Genomic DNA, 7,730 nt, shown 5'->3' with positions numbered 1-7,730 from the left:
CCAGAAGAACTTAACCTGTTGCAGTCTGTGGCTTATTGGGAAACCTGTGGGAGCTGCAGGGAGTGACCACCTTGCTTCCTTGTGGTAGCATCTCAGCAGTGGCTGAAAGCTGCCAGTTACCCTACCTGGGGTTCTTGAGTCAAGGGTTGACTAATGCATTCTGGTTTGTGTTGTGATTCTGGTTATGCCATTTAAGTTCACTTGTAAATAACCTTTCCTATTCTTGTTTTGTAAATAAAGTGTAAATAGTTAAATCAGTTAAGTGTTAGACCTTCTTGGGACCACAGGCTGCTCTGTGGGAAGCAGGGACTAGCTGGAAAATAAATTGATGCTGGCCAGAAGCCCTGCCCCACTCTCACCACACCATCCCTGATATTGGGCAGGGGTGGCAACTATTGGGCCACCACCTGGGTTACATATGTATACATTTATTTTAAAATTACATATTTCAGATGGGCCAGAACCTGAACACTCCAGTATTCAAGTCAGGAATAGCTGTTATTGTCCACTGATCTCAAAGTGCTTAACAAATGCAATAAGCACCATTATCCCCATATTAATGTGGGATGAAGAAACAGGCAAGTGAGGATGAAGTGACTTTGAGGAAGCTCAAGAAGCCAGTGGCAGAACCAGAACTAAAACCAGCCCTCCAGAGTCCCTATTTGGTGCACTTCTCACTGAGCCCCAGTGTGTTGCACTATTGTGTGCAATTATAACAATTTATAATCAGATTATGAATTTATAATCAGAGTATGAATTCCGAGTGATCAGCTTTGTCATCTCCTACCATTTTAGCCACAGAACTACTCCCTGCTAAAAGTCCAAGATGTAGTCAAACACTGGGCTGCTTCTGGCCAACAGCAAAACACGATTGGTGGAAGGTGTTGGGGAAAGAGAGCAGAGAACACTTCAAATATGAGAAGGCAGTCAGGATAGGAACCACGGGGCAGTAATTAATCCTTAAATAACAATTAAAATAATTTAAAATTAAAATTACTGTACTGGGCATTGCTTGTCCTCACTGTTCTGCAAAATAGGTGAGAGCGAAATGGAGTAAAAATGACTGGAGATCAGGGGAAAATGTGATATGCACCATTGTTGTTGAATTAATTTGAAATCATTCCAAAGCTAAGGTTGGGGAGAGGGGTCCTGTAGATTTCTCATTAGCATGCTTTGTTTTTTGGGGGGGAGGGAGGGCAGGGGGGTTAAGAATCCACTTAGGAAAATAAAAATGTGTTTGTCTGCTCTTTGAATTCAATCATTCCAATTCAGCATTGCAGCAAAACAACTACCCTGTCAGCTCAGGTTAACAGGACATGCCTCCCTCTGGTTTTGCTATCCTTTCTGATTGTCTCAGGAGTGGCAGTTAGCAAAAAGCAAAAGATTCTCTCTTTCCTGCAAAGACTGTCATTTTGCAACTTCTAGGTGTCCTGGGAAAAAAGGCCCAAGTTTAAATCCCAAATTCAGATTTTCAGAACTACTGCAAGAATTGCACATATTCAGCATAACTTTTAGGAATTCCACATACCTCAGTTCAATAATTAGATCTTCACAGAGACCTTTGCCTGGAGGCAGCACAGGAGTTTTAGGGGGAAACTCATGTTTTTTAGCATAGAAACACACACAAAAAAAAGGCTTTCTAGCTTTCAGTTCTCTGCTATCAAATATGATTCATATGTAAGGAAACACAAGCATTCAAAGAACCATCTTGTACAAATAACTTTAAGAACTGGTTTATTCACACAAACACACTCATCACCACAAAATCATGGGCACATGCTTCATTCAGGACATGAAGGTGGTCTCCCTACTTCACTCTCTGTAATTTGCTTTTGCATGAAGCCTACAGTGGTATGGCCCCAATCCTGTTCTTTCCAACATTAATGGCAAGATTCCCATTCATTTCGATGAGGGTAGACTTTTACATTTCTTTTTTACCTTGTCTGAGCAGGTTCAGTGTGACATGTGTCATGCAGTTCACTGCAAGATAATTGACATGAAGCAGTAAAGTAACACTAGCATTCCTTTATATCCAATCTTTCATGTCAATCCATCTAAAACCCCCCAAAAATAAACAGAGTAACTGTTGTTTGAACACAGTCTTGCTGCTGTGGGTAAAAAGAGTTTTCATTAGGATAACTGATTACCACCACTTAATTCTTACAGGGTAAATTGATTAAATGTTCCAACATCTGCAGAACACCCTTCATTCCAAAGGATTCAAAACTGCTTTACAACAGGTGTGCCACATTTTACTCTCATTTTCACCAGTGCAATCCTGTTCATTTCAACTGTGTTGCTTCTGGTCATATGCAAATAGATTTTGACTATGTAAACTCTTCACTGAGGTACAATACATAGAATCATGGAAAATTAGAGTTGGAAAGGACCTCAGGAGGTCATCTAGTGAAGTCCAACTCTCTGCTCAAAGCAGGACTATCCCCAACTAAATCAATTCCAGCCAGGGCTTTATTGAGCCAGGCCTTAAAAACCTCCAAGGATGGAGATTCCACCACCTTTCTAGGTAACCCATTCCAGTGTCTCACCACCCTTCTAGTGAGAGAGTTTTTCCTAATATCCAACCTAAATTTCCCTGCTGAAACTTCAGACCATTGCTCCTTTTTCTGTCATCTGCCACCACAGAGAACAGTCTAGCTCCATCCTCTTTGAAACCACTCTTCAAGTAGTTAAAGGCTGCTATCAAATCCCCCCATAGTCTTCTCTTCTCCAGTCTAAATAAATCCAGTTACCTCAGCCTCTCCTTAGAAGTCACATAGCCTAACCCCTGAACCACTTTAGTTGCCTTCCACTGGACTCTCTCCAGCTTGTTCACATCCTTTCTACATCTTTAGGATGTTAGCCATTCTACTCCAGGGACTGCAGTTCAATAACTGTTTAAATAATGCCACAAGGAAGAGATCAGTTCAACATAGCAACCTAAAAGTCTGAAAAAGACAGCCATCCTTCTGAGCCTGAAACCCCAGTCATAGAGCAATATTACAAAAATGGAAAGATACAGAAATTTCAGTGCCCTGAGCCAATGCTTTAAAAAAGACTGCAGGATCTACATTCTTGTTATTTAAATAAGAATTATTATCCAGGCAAGGTAAGCCTCCCCACCCTGCCTGCCACTGTGCCTTAGGAACCAGCTTTTGAGGTAAGATAATGCAATAATCACTCCTTGCACTAATTCAATTATCTTCCAAAATTACCAATACTTTACATTGCTGCAAATACCTATAAGCCACCCCCTTTGAATTCACGTGTGTACACACAGGCATAGAGTATGCGTTTCTGTGACATCTAGTCTTATACGAACACACAGAGGTATAAAATGATGCGATTCAAAAGAAAAAAGCTTTTCCAGAGTTTTAAACAGTTTTCTCCAAAGACATCTAGAATTTGGGAGTAAGGATGATGACTCTAAGTACATCTGGAGAGCAACAACTGAATATATTTCCAGCTTGTTTCTTTGCAGCTGCATCAAGCCAAATAAAAGCTTGCAATATCATTAGTGTTCTTTAAAAAGGGATTATCTATTTAATTGATTACAGTGTGATTTCCACTGCAGCTGTGTGGCTACCCAAGAAGCACAGATCTCTTAGGCAATCTTTGCAAACTGGGACAAAAGTCTTCATCATTGTGCTAGAATCTGGCTGAGATTTATGACTTATTAATTAGGAATAATTAGCTCAGCCACTGCAGCTTTTACTGCTAACCTTGACTTCTGCCCTAGTTATTTTCAAAGATTTACTGCTGATTCTCTTTTGCTATACTGCATGTAGCTATTTGGACCCAAATATCAGTTATGAATCAGGTTATTCTAAGGGTTCTGTGTTGAGTAAACCTTCATTTAGTTTTTTAGGTAGCACACATGTTTAGAATGTGCAAAAGGGACAGGAGTTTGGCCTGAATACAGGCACAGGATTTGAGTGGGGAGAAGGAATACCGTCAGTTTTCAGAATGAAATGAGATTTGCAGAAGATTATCACATACAGACGTTTAATTATCTTCATTTTTTTTACTGTTTTAATCACAAACTTAACATTAACAAATCTTTCAAATAACCAATAATAATAATTGTTAGGGTGACAATATTTGGATCTTAGGGAGCACTGGATTTGCAGCTAAATAAAAGGCTGCAGAACTGCTGACCACAAGGCAAAATGATATCTCAGCCAGCCATTGCTAAGTAACCATTTTAAGCGTGTTCACCATTTTTCTGAAAAAAGCAGCAAGTGAGTCTGTGCTGTGAATGAGGTGACATTTTAGGAATGTGGAAGATGGTACAACCTGAGACATACTGGAATGTGGAAAACAACACATAATTGGTAACAGAATCTGAGATGAACATATGCAGAATGGTGATTGGTGAAGAAGCCTCCAGAAGCTTCTAGGTTTTGGTCAAAGTCTGCCCATTGACCGAAGAAGAGAAGTCAAGGTCTTAGACATGCGCTCATAGCAAAGACATGTAAATTAATGAAATGCATAGGCAATTCCATGCTAATGAAGCAATCAGTAAACAGAGTGAATGTTAATGAATATAAACCAAAGTGTATAAATGTGGAAAAAAAACTATTGTTCAGGGCAGCTTCACAGGCTGTGCGTCTGTGAGGAACCTTTGTCCAAAGCCGTCTCCGTTCTGAATAAAGTTGTTGCGAGCAATGTGCGCTGGTGTTTGCTCCCTGCTTGCTCTGGATAATGAGTAACAGGAACCATGGGTAATTGGATTGTCATCTCCCTAGTCACTGGGTGCCACGTGGAGTCAGGGTCTAACAATAATGATGAATTATAATGATTGATTATGATAATATTGTGCCTAGGAGCCCTCAGATAACATCACAGTCGTGCTGTGCAGGACAAAGGTGAAAGGAAGGAAGTTTCTACTCCCCCTTTAATAATGGGTACAGCCAACTGTACCATGGTTCTGCTAACTCCTCTCTTCAGGTTCTACAGTAAAATCCCTGTTATCCGGCATAAATGGGGAATGCCGGGTGCTGGTTATGAAAAATTCCAGTTAGCCGAGGCAGATAATGTGGAGCGGGAGGGGAGAGGGTGGCAGCTGCTGCACATGGAGCCGAGTGGGGGGTGGTAGCAGCCGTATGCAGAGTGATGGCAGTGCAGGGCGGCAGTGGAGGTGGTGGCCACTGCATGCAAGCTTTTCCCACCCCCCATTTCCTCCTAACATCTGGCCAGCCGGCCGGAAATTCCAGTTAATAGAGTATTCTGGCTTGTAGAATGCTGGATGACAGGGATTTTACTGTACTGAGATTCAGGGATGTCCTCACTTTAGCCACGACTAACATCATGTTTTTGGTAGGAGATGACACTGGGAATGAATGCCACTGAAGCAGTGAAAAGACAGACAATACTGCAATGAAAATCTAAAATGGAAACAATCAACTGAGGAGGCAGGAAAGAGGAAAGTAAAAACAAAACAAAACAATCAAAATCAACAACAAACCCTGTAAATTTACCCCAAATCAATGTAAATTGTATCTAGATTCAGTCTAATTTTGAGGAGAATTTTCCAATACTAGCAGAGTTTTCCATTTCAGCTAGGGAAAAAACAATTTAATCAAGTTACTTCTGTTAAAAAAAAATAAAAGCAAAAAACAAAGAGTTAGGTATTTGGAAGGGAGGAAAAGTACGTTTCAAAATAAACTAGCTTTGCAAGCCTCAAAAAACAGCCTGGAAAATTCACCAATATCGACTTGAATGAGATTCTCCTTCCCATTTACACATGGGTACAGGTTCATGTTTGCAGCTGGTATTCTTTAGGGTGATGCTGTCTATTTTGTTGTTCACATTCACCTACTTTAATCTTTTTTTGATCTATCTAGGGCTTTGTTATATATCGCACTTTGAACTGCTCAAATGTTGATCAGTGTTCGGACTTTGTTACACTAAGCAATTTTAGGCAGCTCTTGGAGCTCTTAACCGCTGGATTGCCCACACATTAACATCTGAAACTAGTTGTAAGCAACCTTTAGAGCTAAGGGCAGAAGTTATACATAAACTGGTTTAAGTGATCAGAAACTGGTTTAAAGTGCCTGCAGCAGGGAGCGCCAGCCATGGACCGGGCAAGGGGCCACTTTTCCCCGTGCTCAGCACCAGCCTCTTCCGCACCAGCAAGCAGGGGGTCAGGGTTGTGTACTGCCCCCCGCCTGTACTGTGGGGCTGTGCCAGCGGGACCCAGAGCAAGGTGGCAGAAGCACGGGGTCCCAGCTGGCAGGGGCTCTATGGAGCCAAGCCAGATCCCTCCTCTTCCTGCTGGTGCAGCTTCTGGAGCTCTTATCCCACAAATTGTTCACACATTAATACCTGAAACTAGTTTCAAGTACACTTTAGGCAACTTAAAATTGTGCTACTCCAGGACAGAGTTCTCTCTGATCCATGTTACCCAGTTCATTTTCCATTAATGTGTGGCCACTCCTCACAGATGAGCAGCCCAAGTTGCAGTCTTCTAGCATCCCAGTATTCAGTGTCCCCTCCCCCACCCTTCTGTTCTTCATGGACAAACTTTCCAACCTCTGAACTCTACTGCCCAGGAGGCAGTTCTGGCACCAAGCCGACTCTCTCTTCTGCCCCAGAGAGGTGTGACCTTCCCACCCCCAGGATTGCAACCCTGTGTAAAACAGCCTGCAAAGCACATACCAGCTAGCCAGGTTGTAGGACATGGGTGGGTCCAAGAATGGGGTCAAGGGAGGTGGAAGGGAACAAGATAGAGGGTTGGATTGGATCCCCATGAGCCAGGGCAGGGGCAGTATGTCCCCCAAAAGTATCTTCCCTCACAGCTCTTACCTCCCATCCATCCCAGAAAGCACAAACAGCACCCCCCCATTTCCAAATCTCAATTTAAAACATGAGGCCTTCTTTTTTTTTTTTTAATTTCTACTTTATCCTTCAGTAACCAACTTCATTTCACTGCCATTCCCCTACACCAATTTCTGTTCAGCCTCCTATTTCATTACCCACCTCCACCCCCTTAACTTTCCATCCCCTTAACTTATGAAAAACTGAGGGTTTTGCTTTTTTTTATACATATACACACACACACAAGATATGCATTCCCTTCCCTTCCCCAATTATTTCTGGCTTTTCTTTGTCTCCCTCTCTATTCCCTATAGACAACCATAAGCGAATTCAGACTTAGGATAAGCTTTAACATATTTATTTCGGCAGCAAGTTTTTGGTTTTGGATATCCACTGTTTTACATTGTATTATTATTAGGTTTGTATTGATTCTTACTGTTGTATATTGCATTATTATCATTTTCATATTGATTTTTATTGTTTCATATGGATATTGTATGGTTTAGGCCTGTATTTTTAAGTGAACCAAAGTAATGTCAAGTTTCCGTTTTGTATGTCAAGTCTCTATCTTGTGTCCTCTGCCTGGGCATCCCCTGTGTTACAACTGTATGAGTCATGTACCCCTCCCATGTAAATTGGTTCCCGGATGAATGAGAGTGATTGGGAATGATTGAAATACAATGGTAGCAGGCCTCTACTGAATGGCCTGTAATGACCAGGCCATCACCTCACATTGATTCATGCAGGAATCACGGACCTGGCTCCTACCCTGGGGGGTTTTAAGAGGAGGTTGGATGAACATCTTGCTGGGGTCGTTTGACCCCAGTATTATTTCCTGCCATGGCGGGGGGTCGGACTAGATGATCTACTGTGGTCCCTTCCGACCCTAGAAACTATGAAACTATGAAACCTCA

General features: G+C 41.9%; 2 long non-coding RNA genes across 2 annotated transcripts in view; one reads left to right on the top strand and one right to left on the bottom strand.

The window, feature by feature from the left end:
• LOC109316053 overlaps positions 1-4,698 on the top strand; it is a 19,092-nt gene extending 14,394 nt beyond the window's left edge. The window contains exons 2-3 of the long non-coding RNA XR_002102652.1: positions 3,858-3,865; positions 4,616-4,698. This is a non-coding gene — a long non-coding RNA (uncharacterized LOC109316053). The remainder of the gene's footprint in view (positions 1-3,857; positions 3,866-4,615) is intronic.
• Positions 1-4,701, bottom strand: part of LOC109316054 — a 20,021-nt gene extending 15,320 nt beyond the window's left edge. Inside the window, exon 1 of the long non-coding RNA XR_002102653.1 lies at positions 4,620-4,701. This is a non-coding gene — a long non-coding RNA (uncharacterized LOC109316054). The remainder of the gene's footprint in view (positions 1-4,619) is intronic.
• Between the last annotated feature and the right edge of the window lie 3,029 nt (positions 4,702-7,730).

The sequence above is a fragment of the Crocodylus porosus genome, unplaced genomic scaffold (genome assembly GCF_001723895.1).
Source record: "Crocodylus porosus isolate Cpor-Errol unplaced genomic scaffold, CroPor_comp1, whole genome shotgun sequence".
Taxonomy (NCBI): Eukaryota; Metazoa; Chordata; order Crocodylia; family Crocodylidae; genus Crocodylus; species Crocodylus porosus.
Note: the sequence above shows the minus strand (reverse complement) of the source record. Positions and strands in the feature narration are given on the sequence as shown.